The 23,386-nt window shown below is 35.7% G+C and overlaps 1 protein-coding gene across 1 annotated transcript in view; it reads right to left on the minus strand.

Moving 5' to 3' along the window:
• The window catches only part of LOC124642680 (probable serine/threonine-protein kinase clkA), a 42,929-nt gene that overhangs the window by 1,440 nt on the left and 18,103 nt on the right, over positions 1-23,386 (minus strand). The window lies entirely within an intron of this gene.

Consider the following 23,386-nt stretch of genomic DNA (forward strand, 5'->3'; position numbering starts at 1 on the left):
TAATTAAAATTCTAATATCACCTGATTTGCGTCTGACTAGTTGAGAATATTCAAAGATTAGTTGCTGATAGTTCTGCAGATAGATTTAGTACGAGACATAGGATTGTTTAACTGAGTTGATTTGCATATCTGTTGGTCGCATTGTAGAGGCATAGAGCCCTCGAAGTATTTGTCCACAAACCTCTCAATAAGGGTTCGTCAAACAACCATTAAGAAAATCAATTCACGTCTATTTGTCTTACCGTCACGTAATTCCTAACTTTATTAATTGAAGAATAAGCCTGTATGTAAATTTATCTTTATAACTATTTAATTGTAACTTTTAATTACACAGGTACCCATGTAATGTTTTATTAAATAATATTCATATTTGGTTTTCGGAAAGTTTTAAAAGTGAAAATAAAATATACATACTGGGTCGTTTTCCAAAATACCTACCTAAATGAGTGTAAAAACTCTTGAGAGTGCTAAAATTGCTAGCTGTCCCTTAGGACTGCGAGTGAATTTCAAAGGAACTCGATACATAAACACGAAATACTAAAAAGGTAACGTATCAATTATGAATGGAAGGCTCCAGTCGAAGTAGTGTGGGCGTTTAGTTAAATACTTGTTGCTTTTATTTCCCACGGCAGGGCAAAAAACCTTTTCTTACAAATAAATAGGTATTCCATACCTATAGATTAGCCCCTTATTAGAAATAGCGAATAATATTGTTCACTAATGAATGCCAGACATTATTAGCTTTACGTCCACCCCGTTATTCGGTCTTGGGAGGAGAAACTTGTGAGTCTCAAGGCACCCACGTTGTTTACATTCGTATCTGTCAAGCGGACAGTTGGTGCCAGTATTAAAAAGCAATAACGGTTATTAATGGATGAAAGAAATGCTTGTAATTAACGGGAATGCCTGAAGGGTCGACACTGAACGACGTTAACAGCGTAATATTAAAAAGAATTGACCTATTGACTATCGGGTCGCAAGTCTCTAAGGATCTTGTTTCTATAACCTTTTATATTAGTTCGCCCGCAATATGGTACAGATGTGAAACTCTTGTGAAAATCCAGTTATGAATTTGCAGACCAGAATCACCAAGTTTGAGTGTTAGATATGTAAAAAGTTTACTCTGCGAAGTTGTATATAAAATATTATAGTTCCTGTTATTCGCTAAAACTGCGATTGTCATTTATCGCTTTTTAAAGGAACACAAACTGATCATCAGTTATTTTATTAAAAGGTCACTAAATAAAAACTTACTACAGGTACCTAAGTACTGCTGCAAATGAAATAGAAAACCAAATTTTAGATACTGAACGAACCTCTTGGCTGTAGCACATAGATACCTACATTTCTAAACCGAAACATAATGAGGTTTCCAAGACCAACAGAGGTACGAAGGTAACAGTAATTGTAAAAGTTTGTAAACCTTAAAATACCTCAAGTACGTATTACCTAAAGCTGCGGTTTCTAACTGTTTCGTTCAATTTAATCTGTTCTCGAGCGCCTACTAATCTACGTAAGAGCCTGGAGCCACGCGATTTAAACGAAGGCTACATTTCTACAAATGCATGTTTTAATAGATAAATAGGTTTAGTTTGTAGAATTAATAATAACATCAAGTTTGAATAATTCAATAATTTCTACTAATTTATCACACGGGGACGTAACTTTATTTGTGACAGTCAACAATGTCAGAAATTCATCAAGCACTGCTCAGAAGCGCCCATGAAGATTTTCGACTAATTTATATCGCATCACAGTTGGAGCAATCGGATCTGTTTATAGAATGTGCATGAAACTTATTGGAAAATAAATCGTTAATTCAATAATATTTTTATGCACGGATAGCTTTAATATTTTTTCGTCGCGGTTATGACTCCCCGCAAATGAGTTCTGCAATAGTCATAAAAATAGATGATTTGGAAATTTTTAAGAGTCGTAAAAGTTTATTAAGCTCTTAGAAAAATACTGAAGAGTAGTGAAGACCTATGACTGCTCGATATTTCAACATTAATCATTTATAATATATCTTAAAATATCTACCTAATAATATCTTTAAGTTGTAAGTTTAAGTAAAAATGCTGTATGTGGGATTTACGAGAAATGCCACTAACTACTGCTTATGTCACTGGCGTTAATGTGAAGTTAATATGAAGGTGATAAATATACATAGAAGATTGAAATGTTTCTGAAAGAACTAGGTACATGGAAATCCGAATTCAAGATTAAAATTCCGTCTTAATCAATCGTTATATCGAAAATTAGTTCAACCTTTAATCACTGCGTTCCAATATTACCTACTTAAGGTTAACCTACTTACTTTTTTCAATAAAAATATAAGTAGTTGATGACCCAAATAAAATAAACTTATTAACCAGCATGAAAGGTCGTTTTATTTATCTTAGGAAATAATCTGCCTGCGTGGTCTTAATTACTTGGCTTAAAAAGCCGTTGGTCTCTGGATTACATTCTGATCTCTGATCTCTCGCTGTATCAATTATGGCGTCTGTTTAGAGACATAATTATTTAACAATGGCTTTTCAATTTTGAGTTTTCATGCTGGCTGGTTATAATTTAGCTTTTGTCTAAGGAGGATTCATTATCATCTTGTGATTAAACGAGATGTGGGTACAGAAAGAAGTGAAATGTTTGGGTTGAAATTTTAATCATACTTCGTACTATGGATTGCAACAACCGATTTATCCGTTCATCAATTGACAGATAGTTTACTAAAAGCTGCCGGTAGTCCGTTCTGGTCGTTTTAGTTACGCATTATGTCGTTCACAACATATGTTAAGTACTTATGCAAAAAGGTAGGTCTATATTCAACAAGTTTTTTTTTGTTTACCCTAAAACTACCCATTAAGAAGAAAAGTACAAAGATTTACTACCTACCACAAAAAAGGTCGACCATCTGTCGTATTTTACATTCGTGCAAAGAAATAAAAATTCTTTCACAAAAGTGAAATGTAAGACATTCAACTTTGCAAGTTCAATGTAACGCAGTCATGACTCAAAATCACTAAGCAATTAATTGAAATTGGTAACATTCGTGCCGAGTTCCACCTGGTACTAAGGTAAACGCGGGTGAAGTCGTCATGCCCCAATAGTCGTCAATTAATCTAAAAACTTTTATTATTATTTTTTACTGAACTTAAAATGGGCCGGTTTATATGTCAACATATTGTTGATAATATATTGCACAATTGAAATGACAATACGGGGTTTTAACAGTCATGGCTTCTAAGATATGTTATTTGAAACGTGTGTGCTCTAACAAAATCGTTTTTTCGTGAAGTTCAGCTGTCAAAAGTGAAACTCAGCACGTGGTTTTGTGTTTTGATTTACATCACTTCAGTGGGGTCTGTGATATGTTTCTTTGTTTAATTAGATAGTTAAGTTTATTTGCTAACTATGTAATATGCAATTTGGAATACTTTTTACATAGAATATATATATTTTGAATGTGACATCTATTGGTACTTTAAAACTCCCATTTGACCCAAAACCCGTCAATTTTAGAATTATTATGACGACTACTGGGACATGCTCAAAAGTTGCACCTAAACTCATCATAATGAGGATATTTTGTGTTTTACAGTACATAATGCGAATAAATAGCTAACATCGGGACTTTTACATAATTGTTAACTCTCTAGAACAAACATATTTAAGGTTTAGACTACATTTGTTGATAGAACTGCGTTTCTTTTAAGCTTTTTCTTAGGGGTAAATTTTACTCTGCTGGTTCTAGATGCACGTACACAGTCATGTTATTCGATTCATTTCATATGTTTCTTAATGGTTAAATCCCCTGTTTTCTATAAGTATGCACTTTCTACGAGTGTTTTTTTAGGTATATATTGGCCGCTGTAGGCCATTCGATTAAGGACTCGCGATACATATCAACCGCTTTGGGTACAAGTAGGTCTAGCACTAGCCTTTTTTCTACTACGCTTGGATTACAATTTGTGGCAAGCAAAAATTGACTGTTCTTACACTATGCTTTTTGTTCGAAATAACTGCATGTCGTCACGCGTATTGTACCGCGTCTCCCTAACGTGCCTTATTAGCGCCTGTATAAAAATTATGTCATTCAACTAGTTTTGACGCAAAAAATATTAAAATCAGTTTTAAAACTAAGATGACATAGCGTCCATCCCTGTCACTTCTTTGCTTGTCGTATTCGATATTGATGGGTAAAGTTAATTAGTTAGTAAAAGTTAAATTAGGTATTTAAAATTGAATGTATTTAGTGATTGCATGATCGTAATTTTAATAGCAGACCATGACTGAAAGAAACTACAAACTTTAATGAAATGGTGACACAAAACCGACGATTATCCTTGTATATATATACTATAGAAATGATCCCCGGTTCTGTGCTAAACTATTGCTAACTATGGAGGAAAACTACTTGGGCTATTGCGTTGGGATGTTAGTGGATTAGGATATAGGAAACTAAAGGAACTATGGCACCAGGAAAAAAGTCGTGGTGGCCTGGTGGGCAAAGAATCAACCTCTCAAGTATGAGGGCGCGGGTTCGATTCCAGGTCAGGCAAGTATCAATGCAACTTTTCTAAGTTTGTATGTGCTTTCTAAGTATATCTTCAATGACACCAATGACTGTGTTTCGGATGTTTCGGCATGTGTGTTTCGGCACGTAAAACTGTAGGTCCCGGCTGTCATTGAACATCCTTGGCAGTCGTTACGGGTAGTCAGAAGCCAGGAAGTCTGACACCAGTCTAACCAAGGGGTATTGGGTTACCCGTGTAACTGGGTTGAGGAGGTCAGATAGGCAGTCGCTTCTTGTAAAGCACTGTTACTCAGCTGAATCCGGTTAGACTGGAAGCCGACCTCAACATAGTTGGAAAAAAAGGCTCGGAGGATGATGATGATGAGGAACTATGGCACCTGCCGATGACAATGTATAAAATACATGTTAAAATGGCAGGTGGGGCTCGCCAGCTTATTTACTGGGCCCCCGGGAATCAGTCACTGAATAGCAACAAGAGGGCAATAGGGACATGAGCGGCTGAAGGGTGAGGATACCTCGGCGGACTTTAAACGCAGATCACGCGCTCCCTGTGGGTCCAGCATCACCGGCCCAATCGTCACTTACCACGAGGCACCTACCCTCCGAGCCAGGCTACTAACCCTGCTCTAGCGACTCCACTCTGGACGGCCAATGAAGGCAAGCCAGAGGCGGGAGACCTATCCCCCGTCATGCTTCACTCCGGCCAGCCGGAGTACCTGTAGTACGGTACCTCAAGATCTACAAGTTTGTATTGAAGAGCAAGCTGCTGGTGGATGATTTTGGCCACTTGGTTATGCCTGTGCAAATATTCACCGTTAGCCAAACGAGAACAACCAGATATAACCAGATATAATATGCCTGATAGACTCACCCGGATGATGACATGTCCGACATATGTCAACCGTCCCGTCTTTCATAATATACCTCCGGTAGTTATTCGTCAGGATAACTTCGTCCATAATTGCACATACAAACCCTTCGGTTTTTCCAAATAGATCACCGAAGCGTAGCCAAGATACGGACGCATTGAAGTCTACAATTTTATTATTGAAGTTAATTATTAGATATTTTATATGTCTCTACCAGACCTCGGGACTATAGAGTCCCGGATTTTCGGGAGGTGAACGAGGGGCCGAAACCAACACGCTGAAGCCCTTTTGAGACAACTTTAATGAAATAGTGACACAAACCGACGATTATCCCTGTATACACTATAGAAATGTACCCAAGGACAGTCCCCGGTTCTGTGCTAAACTATTGCTAACTATGGATGAAAACTACTTGGGCTATTGTGATGGGATGCTAATGGACTAGGAATGGGGAAACTACGGGAACTATGGCACCTGCCGATGACAATGTATTAAATACATGTAAAAATGGCAGGTGGAGACTTACTGGGCTACCTCACTTACTGGGCCCCCGAGAATCTTTCGCTAAATCGCAACAAGAGGGCAACAGGTACATGAGCGGCTGAAGGGTGAGGATACCTTGGCGGACTTTAAAGGCAGATCACGCGCTCCCTGTGGGTCCAGCACCACCGGCCCACTCGCCACTTACCACGAGGCACCTACCGTTCGAGCAGGGCTGCTATCCCTGCTCCAGCGACTCCACTCTGATCGGCCAATGAAGGCAAGCCAAGAGGCGGGAAACCTATCCCCCGTCATGCTTCACTCCGGCAGGCCGGAGATGGGGGACAGTATACTCTCCCTGGAGCACTCGGATATATAGCCCCGCGGGGTCGCTACTCCCCGTCATCCGCCTCGGATGCCCTGTGGGGCTTATTAGATATTATTATTATTGGGTTTGAACGCTTAGTTGTACCTAATCATATTTTTTTTTATTGATACCTTTAAGACAGTTTGAACTGTCTATAGAGACTTTGGCTAATCGTACTAAGCAGTTCAGAAGTTTTGATGAATGACAACCTTACTTTCATATCTATGAATGTTAGTAATTATTTTACGGAAAGCTAAATGAATATGGCTTTTATGTTTTGTGAAAACTAATTATTTTATTTTACGATTTAAATATTTTAATAGTAATTATTTTACTCGTGCTACATATGCACATTACTGCATTGTTATTATGATTAAGAAATACAACATATATTTTATAGACTGATTTTGTGATTCCAATCGTTTGATAGATAGAGAGGAATATAAATTAAAATGCAACTATGTATCTGTTTTATTGAATACCTGCTCTTCTAACAGATTATGACCTATTATTCTCAATAGGGATTTGGTTTTTTATCTATCTACCCAATGTTTCAAAGGCACAAGTATGCTTAACAAATTCATGCACAAAAAAAATATACATAACTTGAACCTTATGTTCAAGAGCAGAGAGTTTATATTAGCATTAAAAGTTGACGAGTACTGGGAATATTTGACGAGTATCCGTACAAATCAGACGACTATTGGTACAAATGGTCCTTTTTTTACTTTTGCCTTAATAAGTATATAAACCCATCAAAATGATTAAAAAAACATTAGTTACTTAGAATAACGAATAAATACTCTATCACGTCATGCAAAAATTTTCATTTTCTATTGAATATTTAACACACAGTAGCGCTTCAAAGTCAGTGATTTCCGAAATCCGACGAGTATTGGTACGTTTACCTTATTACCTGCAGGTGTTCACACCCCTATACAACTTCACCAAGGTTGGAAAATTACTCATTACAACTGTATGCATCACTATTATTTATAAGCCTACAAATCAAGTTACGAATAAGCCGGTTATTCATACTTTTACTGAATTACGAAGGACCATTATGTATTTTACGTCGAAAATGGAAAGAGTGCGTAATTATTTCGTTGCGTAGTAAATATTTCGTTGAAGTATGCTTTTTAGTATCAAAAGCTTTTTAGTGACTCAGCAGTTTTTTTGGGAATACTATGTGTATTTCTCAGAATCTACGTTGTAAATATTTTTCTGGGTATGTTATAATCGTTGCTAGGCAACCGATAACTGTGTCAACACTTTGTGTCATCATATATTCCTTTGAACCTGCCAAATTGAATTTGTTATGACGCTTTTTAGAGTAAGTATGTAAAAAATACTTTAGTAATATTGTGCTGCAGAGGTGGTCACCCTTTTTAAGAAAACGAACGATGACAAACTTCGAATTCTAGATACAACCTGTTAACTTAGCACGTCTAGACATAGGAAGTGTTCACCTTCAATCGATCAATTAAATTGGTTAATCTGCATGTAAATAGTTGGGTCCTATAATATCTTACACCCTTAGTGTCTGAGGGCATAACTTATAAATATTTATACCTTTATTATGTCTCAGTCTGACTATGCTTTGTGTAATTGGGAACATAAATTACTAGCCATGGTCATCATCAAATCTAAACATCATTGTATATTTAAAAAAAAAAATTTTTGCTCCTATCTGAATTTATCATGAAATCTTAAATAGTAAAGAATTACGTGCGTGTGCAAACGATGAACTTACTTTCATAATTTTATGGATTAGTCCTTTTAGACTCCTGGCAATAATAGGTTTTGAAAATCGTGCAAAGTTAGCGGTTGTATATAATTGTAACTCAGACGGAGTTTGGAACAAAGGCGGCTTTTACTCACAGGCTAGGCTAAGTTTTAGGAGTCAATGTGTATAGAAAGACTGTTCAAACCTTTAAGCGCAATTATTCCTTAGACCTACTTCATTTAATTGTTCATTTTCTCACAGAATAATTGATTTTACTGTTCTTGATTAAGATATTGACATCCAATACGAAAATTAAACCTTTCTAAACTTAGAGCATAAGTTGTTCTATAGAAATTAATTATGAACAGGCTTTGTGATATTATGTTTTTAGTATGAAGAGCAAAGAAGATTTTTTTTGTGTAATATATGTGAAATTACTGGCCTGACTGACTTTCGCTTAACGAGAGAATAGAGAGATGCTGTAATGATAATTTCAGAAAAATAAACAACAGATTAGGGATCCACACACACGATCCACGAACACCACCGTGTGCAGACATTACTTCTAAAAGAAACACAGTCATTCTGCGTTAGACAGGTAATTGTTTTAGTCTAGTAAAAGCCTATTGACTCATGGGCACGGCTCAATTGCGAACTCACTAATAAGGGTACAGATAATTACGGGATCGCCGCCGGTTTCTTACATTTTCTCATTCATTTTCACTTCGTCGGCGTCGGAAAAGCTGAAAGGGATAATATAATCTACAGGAAAGTATATCTCTAATGTTGAATTGATTTAGAAGGCCTTTCAAGCACAATTATAGTATTATGTAGGGTTTATTACGTTTCGAGTTCTAAAAGGGACACGCTGCTTTATAAACAAATGCTTTACCGTCTAGAACTTTCCCAGATTAAATGTAGGTTTCTATGTCAGGAAAATTAATATTATAGTGATATGGAATGTTAATTTAGTCGACTTTCATAAGCAACTAGTTTATAACTGTCACTTTATTTATCTTATAATAGTCATATTATATCTAATAACGTACCTATTTATGGGTACTTTTAGCTGACTACTGTTCACAGTGGATCTCGATATATCTTTTCATCATCATTATTCTCCTACCCCAATTTTATTTTAGGCAACATATCTTACCTTGAAACCTATTTTGTTTGTTGATTCATGTATCTATAGATGCATTATTAAATAAAAGAGGTTTCTTAAAGTATAATTCACTATATAATGTTATAACAAGAGTCGAAAAACCGCAATATCTCCTTTAATGACAGTTACATCGTGATTACGATATAATCTTTGAAGACAACCTCTTTTAGGAAATTCATATGAGTTATAGTTCGGCCATTCAGAGAATGCGTTCCTGACACGTCGCGATTGAACTGACGACGTAACTTTGCAATGGCGTTGCAGTTACGATAAAAATATTTTTGCTGGTTGTTTACCGTTTTAACAATTGAGGAGCATTAAAACAACATTATTATATCAATAATCAATGAATGTTATTACGTCGTCAGTTCAATCGCGACGTGTCAGGAACGCATTCTCTGAATGGCCGAACTATAAGAGTTTTATCAATCTGCCAATGAGTTCCATCAATGGGCCATGTAACTGGTGAACGAAGGTTCGCCACTCAATACGAAGAAAAGCTTCGAGTCCCAAGGGTGACGAGAAAGGGTTTAAGTGGTAAAGAGGATTTGGAAAAATGGAACAATCATCAAGTGAATGAGATTGAATTTAGGAAATAATCGTGTCTTGTTTACATTATATTTTACGTACATGCTCTTTACGGGGTTAAAGAAACGATGGCCACAAAGTTAGAAAAAAGTGTCTTTTGAATTGAAAGTGTAGCACATTCTTGGCTAAACATTAGCGTCCTTGTTTTTATAAAAATAGACTAGGCGAAAGGCGTCTAAGAATAAAATATGTTCCTCCGTTTGTTTATTTATAACAAATAGCAATAAATCCTAATTCGTAAAGTCCTTGTCTATTGAAATACTGCGAATTTCTGCGCTGGATACGGGTCGGCTTTGACTGCCCACATTATTGAACCGTACTGTTGCTAAATTGAGCTCTATCGAAATTGAAATTCTTTATTCTAAACTACACTCAGCGGCACGGAATTTGGCCCAAACAAACAGAAGTAGATATCAGCCCAGATAGCTGTTGTAAATTCTAATTTCATATGACATTTTGTCTGTCCTTTCGTATTTGTTAATTAAAATACAGAAAAATGTGAGTCTGTTTAACTTTTATAACACTAGAAGCAGATTCCGTTGTTGGAACACAAATCAGAAAGTTAAGTTTAAATTCAGATAGAAATTGCCGAAGTACTAAGCACGTTCCAAAAAAAATTAATGATTATGATCGTTTTTTGTTTCTCTTTTCTCACAATTTGATCTGAAAATTACCCTTACTGCAGCTCAAGTTGCTCAAGTAGTGTTGCTAAGACGTCAAGGGCGTACGCAGTGGAAGATGGTTGAAACTTTAAGTGCACCGCGTATAAGTGAAAGATATGCATAGAAAATGCATGACCAGACTGGCCTTTACACAAGAAGACCAGAAAGTGAGGTGTAAGGTGTTCGTCGGCGCACGACGACCGATTTATCGTACGTGCAAAAATGAAAAATCGGTTACTCACTGCATTAGAGATACGCCAGCCTTTGCAAACAGCAAGAGAAGTCAACGTCCGTAAGTGCACAATAAGAAGAAGGATAGAGGAACGGGATGTGCGTGCTCAAAGACCAACTCGAGGCCCGGAACTCCTCCCGCACCATCGCGTAGCCAGACTTAGGTTTGCAAGAGAACATGAAAATTGGACGCATGACTATTGGAGTAAAATTTTATGGACCGATGAATGCAGAGTCGTCCTAAGAGCTCCAGACGGCCGTGAACGTGGATGGGGAAAGCGCGGACAATGGTTTCTTCGCACCACTACTAAGCAAACAGTCGGTTTTCATGGTGGGTCCATCTTGGTTTGTCGAGGCAGAAGTTCAGAAGCCCGTACTGAATTATTGGTTGTCGAAAGTCGTCTGACAACAGTGCGGTATATTGAAGAGATCCTTCTAAATCATGTTTTAACCTGTCAGGGATTCATAGGAAGTGAAGAATTTCGTATAATGCAAGACCATGCTCGACCTCACACAGCTCTTTGAATAACCGATTACTTGTTCGAGGTCGGTATTCAAAAATTGGACTGGCCTGCAAGAAACCCAGCCATGAATCCTGTAGAACATTTCTGGAACATGCTTAAAAGACAGGTCCAAGCAAGTCGTAACCCACCACGGACTTTCAGTGAACTGAAAACCGCGCTGGTAGCTGCCATGGAGGAGATATCCCAAGTGGAGATAAAAAACACGATCCAGAGGTTGCCAGATCGTATGCAAGCCTTCATCAGATCAAGAGGAAGAAACATCCATTATTAAAATTCGATAACTTTATTTTTTGTTAAAAATGTTGAATTTAAAAGTTTATGGTGATTATTGCGGTAAAGGACTCTGTTTTCTAACTCAATGAAACTTAATGTAAATCCTCATAATTCTGTTGTTTGTTAGTCATTTTCTATTGGAAAATGAGTAAATTAAACAATTTTAAAATATAAATTCTGATTTTTCATTTAAATAATGGTTATAAGGCCAAAATGTGCTTGGGCCAGATTCCGTGCCGCTGAGTGTAGTTTTGGGACTCTTTCATTATATGTAGGATAAAGCATAAAGTTTTTAGTATCTGTGGTCTAGACTCCTAGAGGAACTTATTTCTGTATCTCCGATTTTTTTTAATTTATTTCGTTTTTAGGAAAATATGAAATTACATTTTTGAATGTAGAATTTATTATGAATAAATTAAATAGGCCCGATAAATATAAAGTCAACGCAAAATACGTTGAAAATGAAGAGTATTTGTGAAGCCTGTGGGCCTGTGCTCACTAGAGCGATGAGTGAACTAACCGCTTTGAGTCTATGCAACGCCGACATTGGCTAACATATTCATTGTTTATTCGACTAGAAAATATTTTCTAATTCAAATGAAATTTGCGTTTTTGACAGGTGCATTTGCACAATAAACAGTTTAGTTTACTGATATTAATCTAATCTTATATAAAATATACCTTTTAGCTATTCACTTACTTAGCCCAAGTCCAGCATTTGCCTAAATATTTGGCACTGAAATACTTTTTACATAAACACATAGAAGCTACAATCCCAACTCAAATAACTAAAAAAACCTACTGATAGCCCTTCATAAATAAACCGATGTAAACAATTGACAACCAAAGAAATCTCTTGACACAATTTTGACGAACATATTAAACGAATAACGTTATACTCAGGTCTATAATATTTTCGACCGTCACCAAATAGATCGTTACTCCAGATAGCCCGAAGTCGACTTATTCAGTTCAAGCTAAAACCGATAAAAGCCTCAATGACTTATCGTTTACGGGCTCTTAAGTACAGCCCGATTCGTAGCGAACGGCTGCATTTATTGTGGCAGCTGAAAATGGTTTATTTCGCTCTGTCAACTCGCAGCGGGTATTAAAAATGGGACTTTTTCAGAATATAGTTCTAGACTAATCTGTAAAGGTTCTAGGAAAAGATGACGTTGTTTATTTAGGTATGCAAATGTGTTCGGATTTATGCGACTTATTGAGTCGCAAGGGAAATCGTACTTAGTTTTAATAATTTAATTCTAAGTTTAGATTCACTTGAGAGAAATGGGACTAGGTCAGGCTATGAATAGCATTTATTTATTTAGACTAGCTTTCCGCCCGCGGCTTCGCCCGCGTGGAATTCGGTTCACCCCTCCCGCTGTGGGTTAGCAGCGGTGAGGGAGTGTCAGACTCTTACTGACTAAAATCGTCGTGTTCCGTCCTAGGCCTTATATATACCAGGGCCGCGGTACCTCTTTCGAACAACCCGCAGCTGCGGCTGGCCCTGGCGCTACTGGGCCCCACTGATTTCAAAACAGACTAATTCGCGGCGAACCTTAACACCACGATACAGAAAAGCACAACGCCATCTATCGAGCTATCGGGAAGAGCGCGATTGAACAATGAGCTACAGGTTAAAGCGCGAGATATCATTGCACTTCTTACGTATCTTAAAAAAAACAACGTCACCACGTTTTAAAAAGCTATCATTCCACTTCTTATGTATTTTAAAAACACATCGTTACCACGTTTTAAAAACACCCAGCGCCATCTATCGCATACCTCAAGAACGAAATAACTTAACTAATACTTATACCAATTAGTAATTCGTTGAATTATAGTTAATTCAGGATAAGTAGATGTAAAAAAAACAGTTAAGACGATAAAACAAATCGTACGTCATCCCTCGGGAATTCCTCATTTTCGAGGATTCATTATCGTATCATTTAGCTTCTAAATTTATATGTTCATATTCGTTTGCAATATATAAGTAGATGTAAAAAAAAACAGTTTAGACGATTAAACAAATTGTACATCATCCCTCGGGAATTCCTCATTTTCGGGGATTCATTATCGTATCATTTAGCTTCTAAATTTACATGTTTATATTCGTTTGCAATATATTATCTTGTTTTAAACGACACACAGCGCCATCTACAATCCATCCATCAAGCAAACAATATTTTTGTTTTCCCTCGGGAATATCTATTTTTTTCGGGATAAAAAGTACCCTATTATTTAATCCGGACTTCTAACTTTACGTCTGCAAAATTTCAAAGCAATCGGTTCAGTAGTTACGGCGTGAAAGCGGAACAAACAAACAAACAAACAAACAAACTCACTTTCCGATTTATAATATTAGTAAGGATAGATAGATGACAGGGTTAATAAAAATATATTAGATTAAATGAGATATGATGAATGTTCCACTTTATTAATAATGAAAGGGACTTAAGTCGTAATAAAAGGTAGGATCAATTACAAAACGAAACTCGGCTCCAGTGACGACAACTGTACGCAAAAGTCTTTAAAGAGAAACTTCTTACTTTAATGCTCAATTCGCCGTGTGTGGTACAATGAGTTTTTGCTGAAATGCTCAGAACCATTAAATTACGTCTAGAATGGTTAAAGTTGAACTTTTGATTAATCATTGTGTGCTTACTGAGCTTAGCTCCGTTCGGAGTTATTTATTAAGTTACCAACTTATGTTAGACTGGGGGATTTGCATCGAGGGCATTGTTACTTAATCTGTACCTCAATTACGTGATCTTTCATGTATCTAATTTTCTTTGTCTTCGTAACTAGCTTAATGCTATTTCTTAACATAGTTGTTTTGGCTCCAGATACTTATGTAGTTTATAGATGCCAGAAACTTTTTACAATATTTTTTATTTAGCAGAATTTTACATCGTTTATTTTAACTAATTCATCAGTTTTTAAACGGTTTTTTATTATTTTAGTTTAATGTAGGTAAGGTACCTACAGTTGATTAGTATAAGAAACTTTCCGTATTAATATTTAAGGGCAAAGAGAGAGGGAGAGAGGGACGAAGAAGTTATGTTTATTTTATGAAACAATGGCTTTGATTTATAATAAACGCAGAAAGCAAACTCTCAAAAGCCTGACTTGTGGCTTCGAAAGCTTGATGTTTCACCGTTCGAGGTATTGTTACAAACCAACTTTCATTTACTTAGTTTAAACTTAGTTTGTCTTATTTCGAAACCACAATCAAATGTCACAGTAAAATATGACAAAATGTCTGTTAACACTGTTCCATAGTTACTCGTTTGAAAGACATAAAAACAGAGACACGATATTAAGTATTTTTTTGAAAATGATACAGAAAACCCTATGGGGACGAAAAACGACCTAAAACAAAGTGCTTAAGCGTGAAGATTATCTAGAAGTTTATATGTAATTATAACTGTAACTAATGACTCAATACTTTAATAAATGTAGAGCCTTTAAAATTTTAGTTCAGCATTTTAGTGGAAGCCCTGTAAACTACTGTTACTGATAGGTTGCTATATATCTCCGTTTCAATGTGCTGAGGCTTTAGGCATTTAGAACAAACACGTTACCGTAAGATCGTAATACTATGAAGATCCTCACGTTATTAAATATATTGGTGAACTGTAAGCAAAAGTAACATAATTATGTAGGCCATAAAAACTAAGCTCCTTGGTAAAAAAAACGTCTTTTTAATATCGCCAGAAAATAATTAATTCAAAAACGTTCCCACCCAAAAACAAACTTAGGTATAAATAAATAATCTCCATGAATTGTGTTTATCAAAATATTTAACGTCCACTACGCATTTCCAGTAAAGTAGGTCACAACTCACAAGTCACAAAAGCACGTTGGGTTAACATATTGTGATGGAAATTCCAGATTATACTAAAACGATTTCCGTTCAATCTACATGAGGATAGGTAGTGCTGGTGACGTCACAAATCACGTTCATCCTTTGCACATAGTCATCAATCATTCGCTTTTGATACGTATCTTGTTTATCAAGATGTCCTCATGAAGTGCGGGTACAATTTAGTCTATTTTTGTGTCCGTTGTTGCTTATTTTAGCATCGAGGAAGCTAATTGTGCTATATGTGATTTACCTTTTTCAAAATAAACTCTGTGAATTTGTTACATTGTTAGAGTTTTTTCTGTTTATTGTATGTGGTAGAACAATATTTTTTGTGAGCTTCCGCCTCATTTGCGTGTGGTTTGTTTGTTATCAAAGAATCAAGGTTTACCAAAATAAAATCATTTTTTGAGTTGGTTGCTTTTGCTGGGATTTGGAAAAAAATGAACCTTAGAAAATCTTTTTCACTTCTGTAAAATAAGTATAGTAACAAAATCTTGGTTTTATCACGCAGATTGAATAAAATAGATATAGGTGTGTAACATAAAGTAAATAAGATAGATATTTACGATATCGAAAAATAGTATCAGACTGAAATTCGCAGTTTTGAAGACTCATTCTATAAATCTATACTTTATATTCTATATCTCTAGAGAATAATCTTTTTAAGCTAAATTATAATTGAAGACTTCAGCTACGTTCAAATATGACAATTGCACACTTTAGGTTATTACTGCTGAAAGATGTGTCAAAAAATAAAAGCATTATTTAATTGATTGATGAATACTAAGATGATAAGTGAATTGTTATACAAAGATTAACTAAAATTAGGCGAGCAACATTGTTATTAGCCTTTTATTGTGAGTCTTATAATAAGTAGACAGACCATTATGAGATCGCACATTATTTTTACTACAGTAAATGGATTTTATTTTCAGAGAATAGTAATTCTATGTTTAACTGCTCTCAGTATTCAAATCCTCTTAAAATAGTTTAAAGATAGAATACGTCAGTTACGTGCGCAACAAATGTTAGGAATTCTTCTAAGCCTTGTTAACGTATTTTACGAATTAAATTAAGTAATTTTGATGGAATTCAGGCAAGTCGCGCAATCCTGCGTATTTAGCTCATTCCTTATAGAATTCCCAACTGTTATTATCATAATCTATTGAATCTGCTCAATGGATTTATTCCTTTTTTCTCTACAATGGATTTTGTAATCCTTCGAATTTCCTCATCCTTTTCATGAAAATTAAATCTGATTGAATTTTTCTTTTGTGTAATTTGGTCTTTTGTGCGGCAATTAACTTGGCTCGAAGCGGTGGGTTCCGAGCTTAACATTATACGATAATTTGAAATAAAATAAAAGGAAATTATACCTATATTCTTATTTTCAGAACTTTAAAACCAATGTCGTTCAGCTTTGTGTCTTTTTATATATTATAGCCCGGTCAAAATAGACATAAAAGTAGTGGTCAAATAACAAAAATTCCCACAGAGCTGATTTTTGGTGGAGAGCTAGATTTGATCATTATAAATAAAATACTAAAAGTCCCCATCGATCCCATGTGTGCGTCAAAAGTTATTCGAGGTCAAATGTCAAAATTTTTGGTTTTTTGTGTTTTTTTCGAAAACGGTAAGTTTTATCAAAAAAATACATCAGACTAAAATTGTAGATTATACAATTTTATACAAAAATGGCATTAGCAGTTTTCTCCTAAATGTTACCATTCCTGAGATATCGCGCTTCAAAGTATATTCCATACATGACATGCACACATTTCCACGCCACCTGTGAGGTAGTATACTCGGCGCGTTTTTTTTATCGTGGTTTCCCCTGTAGACCTACTCCACTAACTGTCATGACAATTTTAGGATAGTTTAAGGGAATAATTGCCGTCAAGTTCTAATATGATGTCATTATTGATATTAACTATTGGGTTAACTATTATTGTGATTGTTTTAGATTTATCAGATTCATACAAAAACTCGTGGTGGCCTAGTGGGTAAAGAACCAACCTCTCAAGTATGAGTGGGTTCGATTCCAGGTCAGACAAGTACCAATGAAACTTTTCTAAGTTTGTATGTACTTCCTAAGCATATCTTGGACACCAATGACTGTGTTTCTGATGGCACGTTAAACTGTAGGTTCTGGCTGTCATTGAACATTCTTGGCAGTCGTTATGGGTAGTCAGAAGCCAGTAAGTCTGACACCAGTCTAACCAAGGAGTATTGGGTTGCCCGGGTAACTGGGTTAAGGGGGTCAGATAGGGCAGTCGCTCCTTGTAAAGGACTACTTAGCTACATCCGGTTAAACTGGAAGCCGACCTCAAAATAGTTGGGAAAAGGGCTTGGAGGATGATTTGATACTACAATCATTTTTGCAATTGCAAAAAATAATGTCAGGAGTTTTTCTGGAGCAGGTGGGAGTAAAGTTTTAATAGGGTCCAGATATTATGTATCAATTTCCAACCCCAGTCTTCTGGATAAAAATGGAAATGTCGAAGGAAAATTAGCATGCGATAATTTTTTACACTTTAAAGCGGATTGTGCGCGACTTCAGCGGTTGAAAAAATTTTGTTCTGTGTTTAGTAATGCAGAACCATGCCTTAGGACTGCAGTACGCTGATATTTAGGATTTAAAAGTGGGCAATCTAGCCTTAGCGACAAGCCACGTGAAGGTAATTCAAAACCCCATATGACCCAAGATAATATCGAGGCTATGCGGCAGTTAATTGTCGCAGACCAACATGTAACATACCGTGACATGGATCCGTGGGCATTACGATTGTTTTACATTCCCCAAAATTAAGTAAAGTCTTCGTGGTAAACGTTTCAGCACACCTGAAAAAGCTGTTGACTCATACAAATCGGCCAATTTGACTACCCCCACTTCAGAATGGAATAAATATTTCAAGAACTGGGTTTAATGCATGCAAAAGTGCATTAAATATTGCGGAGAATTCTCTGAAAAACAATAAATGGTATTAACCTATTAGATTGTCTATACTTATTTCAAACGACAAAACTTAAAGGCAGCCGTCGTACATACGTGGCTTGTATGTGCATATCATGTGTAGTGTGACTTTTTGAATCGCGATATCTCAGGAATGGTAAGATTTATGAGAAAACTGTTAATGCCATTCTTGTAGAAAATTTAAAGATCTACAACTTTGGTCTGGTGTCTTTTTTTGATAAAACTTACCGTTTTCGAAAAAAACACAAAAAACCAAAAATTTTGACATTTGACCTCGAATAACTTTTGACGCACACATGGGATCGATGGGGACTTTTAGTATTTTATTTATAATGATCAAATCTAGCTCTCCACCAAAAACCAGCTTTGTGGGAATTTTTGTTATTTCAAATGTCTATTTTGACCGGGCTATAATATGCGAGCTCAAGTGATGCCAATTCAAAAATTCTATTATCTACTAGTCTCCCTTATATTACATGTAATAATTGCCCGAAATCCAATAGCCCACGTAATCAAATTATGGTTGCGAATTTGCTATTGGTTACAAGATCTCTAGGTCCCTTTAAACCAAGCACTGGAAAGTCTTACAAGTAATTATTCGGTATGATACCTCCTTGGCTGGAAAAGGTCGCACCGGCCGGAATCCTTTTAGGCAGCGTAACTCAATAGTGTTTAAAATCGACTTACCCGACATTATTCAATCAAGACCATTTGCGATAAGGCGTGTATGAGAAATGATATTGTTCGGAAAGCTAAGGCTTGTAGTAAATGTCGCGGCTCTTTGTCAGTTGGGCCATAGGATAATGTATGATATAGATCTAATGTCGTTTTGATATGAATAGTTTTATTAACTTTTTTCACAATATAAAGGGTAAAAAGGCTTTCCGATATCTCTGATGTTTGCGGAATTGTAAAAGCCTTTAGGATAGGCTTATATTCAGTAGTATATGATAACTATATACCTAAATAAGAATGATGTTCTTGTGTCTGAGTAACAGAAACTCACAGAATGATTTTATCATTTCGCCAAGTATAAAAAGAATTACCACATACCTACTACTTATTCGGAATAAATACTGTAATTTTTACGTGAAACTCTATTTAAATTATCATTGTGCACATCAGGGGGCGTAATGATGATGGCTATCTAATTAAATAAGTGAAATGTCAACGTTATTACTTTTGACCGAGCGGCCAAAATTAAATGTGCACATTCAATTATTGGTTCCAATAATACAAATATTGGTTACTATCTTCGACATCTGACGTTGCCCGCAAACATTTTGAAAATCTACTTTTAGTGACTTCATTTATAATATACTAGCTTCCGCCAGCGGCTTCGCCCGCGTGGTGTGTTGATAAAAAGTAGCCTATGTGTTAATCCAGGGTATCACCTATCTTCATGCCAAATTTCAATCAAATCGGTTCAACCGTTTTTGCGTGATTGAATAACAAACATACATCCATACATTCTCACAAACTTTCACATTTATAATATAAGTAGGATTGCAATGTCATGAATTCGAAAACGTAGTTTTTATGAGATCTGTAGGCTTATATTAATGGCAGTTTTAGCATTTGACAGAAAAACCAATAAAATGAACTACGTAGGTATATTATGGTTAAGCTGGCGTAGAATCAACATACCAATGAATTTCAGAATAAAACACATTTTATTTATCCTCGTGGTATCTTCAATGAACACAAACGCCATTCAACAGTTTCGGCATTCAGTAACATGATGAAACCACCCCTTAATTACAGAGAACAACGAAAGAACCACCCGTTTCGTATTACAAAACAAAATACAGGCCAAGGGGAATTTAAATTTAAAAATATCAGCGGTAAGTGACGTAGCAAAATATGAGCCTTTGCGATGAGAAATCTCATAAGAGCGGGAATAACGAAATAACACAATATATGCATTTTATTGAAAAAGGAAACAATATGAGTGGATTATTTTGAAGTGAAAATCAGTAAGATTGTTTTAGTCTCGGCACGGCAACTCCACTTTACGGAAGGGTTAGGCTGCGGGCCATTAACCCTCAATTGCGTTTCAGATGAGAGTAAACAGGTCATCGGCTATCCCTTTTTATATTCATCTCATGATTATTGTGATATATGTCTATATGTGTGTGTGTGTGTGTAGATATTGGATAATAAATTCAACTGTCTTGTTTCTGTTGACAAAGAAGTACATATATGCGCTCTTCTGTGAGCAAATACAAGGACTTTGACTCGTGCATTGACAGTAGTAGTGACATTTGCACTCGTGATCACCATTTTCGGTGGTAATAAATTGCACCTGTTACTGAAACAACCAAGTATCTTTACTGTCTAAATTAAGAGAAAAGCGATTATTCGCTGATCGCGTTATTCGCTGTGAATTAAAAACATAGCAGAAATAATATTTTTTCAAAACTTTAACTGTTTATAGAATCGAATATGCACGTAAAACTAAAATAAGAAATACTAGCTTAGTGAAAAAAAAACGGTTATTTCGGGGAAAAGAAATCACTTGCGTGTATGAGACAGCCAAAATAAGACCACAAATGAAACGAAACAAAGGGCATAAATAACAATTTCCGTCAGGGCGCTTCGAGTGTTAATTAGTGTAATTATTTATGTGCTAATCAAGTCATTAGTTACCGCGGCGGTAGATCCTCCCATCTATTAGGGCGGCTTTAGTCTGCATTGTGTGGACGACATGTGTTCACGACCTACTTCGCGTTGACTTGTCTATGATTAACGTCTTGAGTGAAGCGTTCTGTGACGTCACACCTGAGTGGGCTCTATGGCACAATATTGTGTAGTGACCACCCCGCCATTTTGTATGCAACCTACTTACTATAATGAGCTAGTTGAGCTACTATCAATCTGCAGTCTACGGAATATGCTAATGTAATGATGTATTTAAGTATTTAAGGAGAAAATCTATTGTTATCTGCACACTTTGAAAAGTTTGATATTGTACTTGCCAATTTTGGATATTAATTTGAAAGGGTACGCCCAAGTTATTTGAGTTATTTATTTATTTTGAATAATAAGTTATATTGAGATTTGTTTATTTTGTATTTATAACATTGAAATACTTTTGAAACTCTGACAACTAAAGGTTTGGAAATACGACTTTATTTTAAAATTATCTCAATATTTATCAGATAGATATTTCTTATTTTAAACAGACAGTAACATAACCTGTTTACAAAAGATTTATTTTCTGCAAGTCAACGAACCTTTTACTATTCCAGTTTCCAGTTGTATAAATTCTGTGATCCTAGCTTGACCGACCACAGATTATAAAGTAAGTACACACAAAGGAGTTACCACCTCATTTCAGTTTTAATCTGGTTCGAAGGTATAAGCTGTAGAGAGTCAACGTCTCTTGAAGAAAAATATAATTTAATATGGATTAAACTTTGCTATTACTCCAGTGTTTGGAGGGAATAATGTCATTTCTTCTCTGAGGTATATACCTACAGACCTACAGCACATTCACCTAGCTCGATCTGTCAAATAGATTTTCAGCCTTATCACAATAGTGGAAGGTTAGCAGTTCGATTGGTAAAATTTGACAGATTCGGATAGGTTGACCTGCTGGCGTTTAGGAGTTAAATGATGTCTTGGATTTGTCCATCGATAGCAGGCCATGTTTAGTCGTCCTTTTACTTATGGTCAATCGATTATAACGCCTGCCTAATTGGGGCTCATATAGAATTCCTCATATAAAACTAGCTTCCGCCCGCGGCTTCACCCGCGTAGAGTTCGGTAATATCGCGTTTCCAAGAGAATTCATCAAAAGTCCGGGATAAAAACTATCCTATTTTCTTTCTTAAGGTCAACTCTATCTCTGTACCAAATTTATTAAAACCAGTTCAGTGGTTTAAACGTGAAAGCGTAACAAACAGACTGAGTTACTTTCGAATTTATAATATTAGTAGGGATTTGAAATTGCAAGATTTTTTTTTCTTTTTTTGAGGTACATAGGTACATGTGTAGGTGTCTTATGAAAAGCTTTTCGTCTGTCATAAAATATTACATCAAAGTTACTGGCTATTAATTTCCTGCTTAGCATATTAAGTTGCAAGTTTATGTCTTAATCGTAAAAGTCGACGTAACAGTCATAAATTAAGTTTCTGAAACCTTCCGCAGTCGTTTCAGTGTTGTCTAAGGCCGTGGTCAGGTAATGTGATCGGAAAGGTGCACACATGTCGGTCTTATGTTGTTGAAAGTTTTTCGCCAGTACTGGCCTATACAAAATGAATACTTATTATATGTACCTAAATTGAAACATTCAAGGTGTTAAACTAGCTTTATAATTTCTGTTCTTAATTCGTCACCAATATTCAAAACGCTTAGATTTCCACAGACAAATAAATAGGTAAAGCTAAAGTCAATTCGTCGGTAAATTAAATCAACGACGCCATATTTTAGCAATGTTACTCCAGAAAGCAGATTGCGATGAGATTCAACACTGAATTTAATTTGTTTGTACTAAAGAGAGTACCTATCTGACTAATTTACAAACCTGTAAATTACATAAAATTATAAGTTTTAGGTACGTCCTGAAACTTGTGTAGGTACCTATTTTAGAAATTGATTCTAAAATGAAAATTGATTCTAAAATGGAAAGCGCTATGTATAGCCTTGTAAATAGCATGGTATAAAAATAAAGTATATTTCGTAATTATGCAAAGCAAATATGACTTTAGCCTTTAAGTCAACCACGATGGTTCATGGTGTTTTAGCGCGCCAACGACTGCTAATGTCTCCCCAGTATGCCTAAGCAAGACTTTATCTTCTAGGTACCAAAGACAATAATGGATTTTTACAAACAATTTTAATTATTTGATTATATTCCTAACAAAATATTGTTAATCTATGTTTTTCCTATTGTCTTTTCATGCTTTTGTGAGGGAAATTAATAATGAAAATATGTGGGAAGGTTTTGAATAATTAGTGTAATTTATGAAACAATGTAATGAAACCTGGTTTGACATTGATGTAGGCAAGCAAACAGCTGCCCCAAAAAGTAGACCGTTATAATAAGATATAAATAAATATATATAAAAATATAATGCTGTGATATTAACAAGATTAAAAGCTCAGGAAATTGAGGTTCTAG

The sequence above is a fragment of the Helicoverpa zea genome, chromosome 2 (assembly GCF_022581195.2).
Source record: "Helicoverpa zea isolate HzStark_Cry1AcR chromosome 2, ilHelZeax1.1, whole genome shotgun sequence".
NCBI classification, from domain to species: Eukaryota; Metazoa; Arthropoda; class Insecta; order Lepidoptera; family Noctuidae; genus Helicoverpa; species Helicoverpa zea.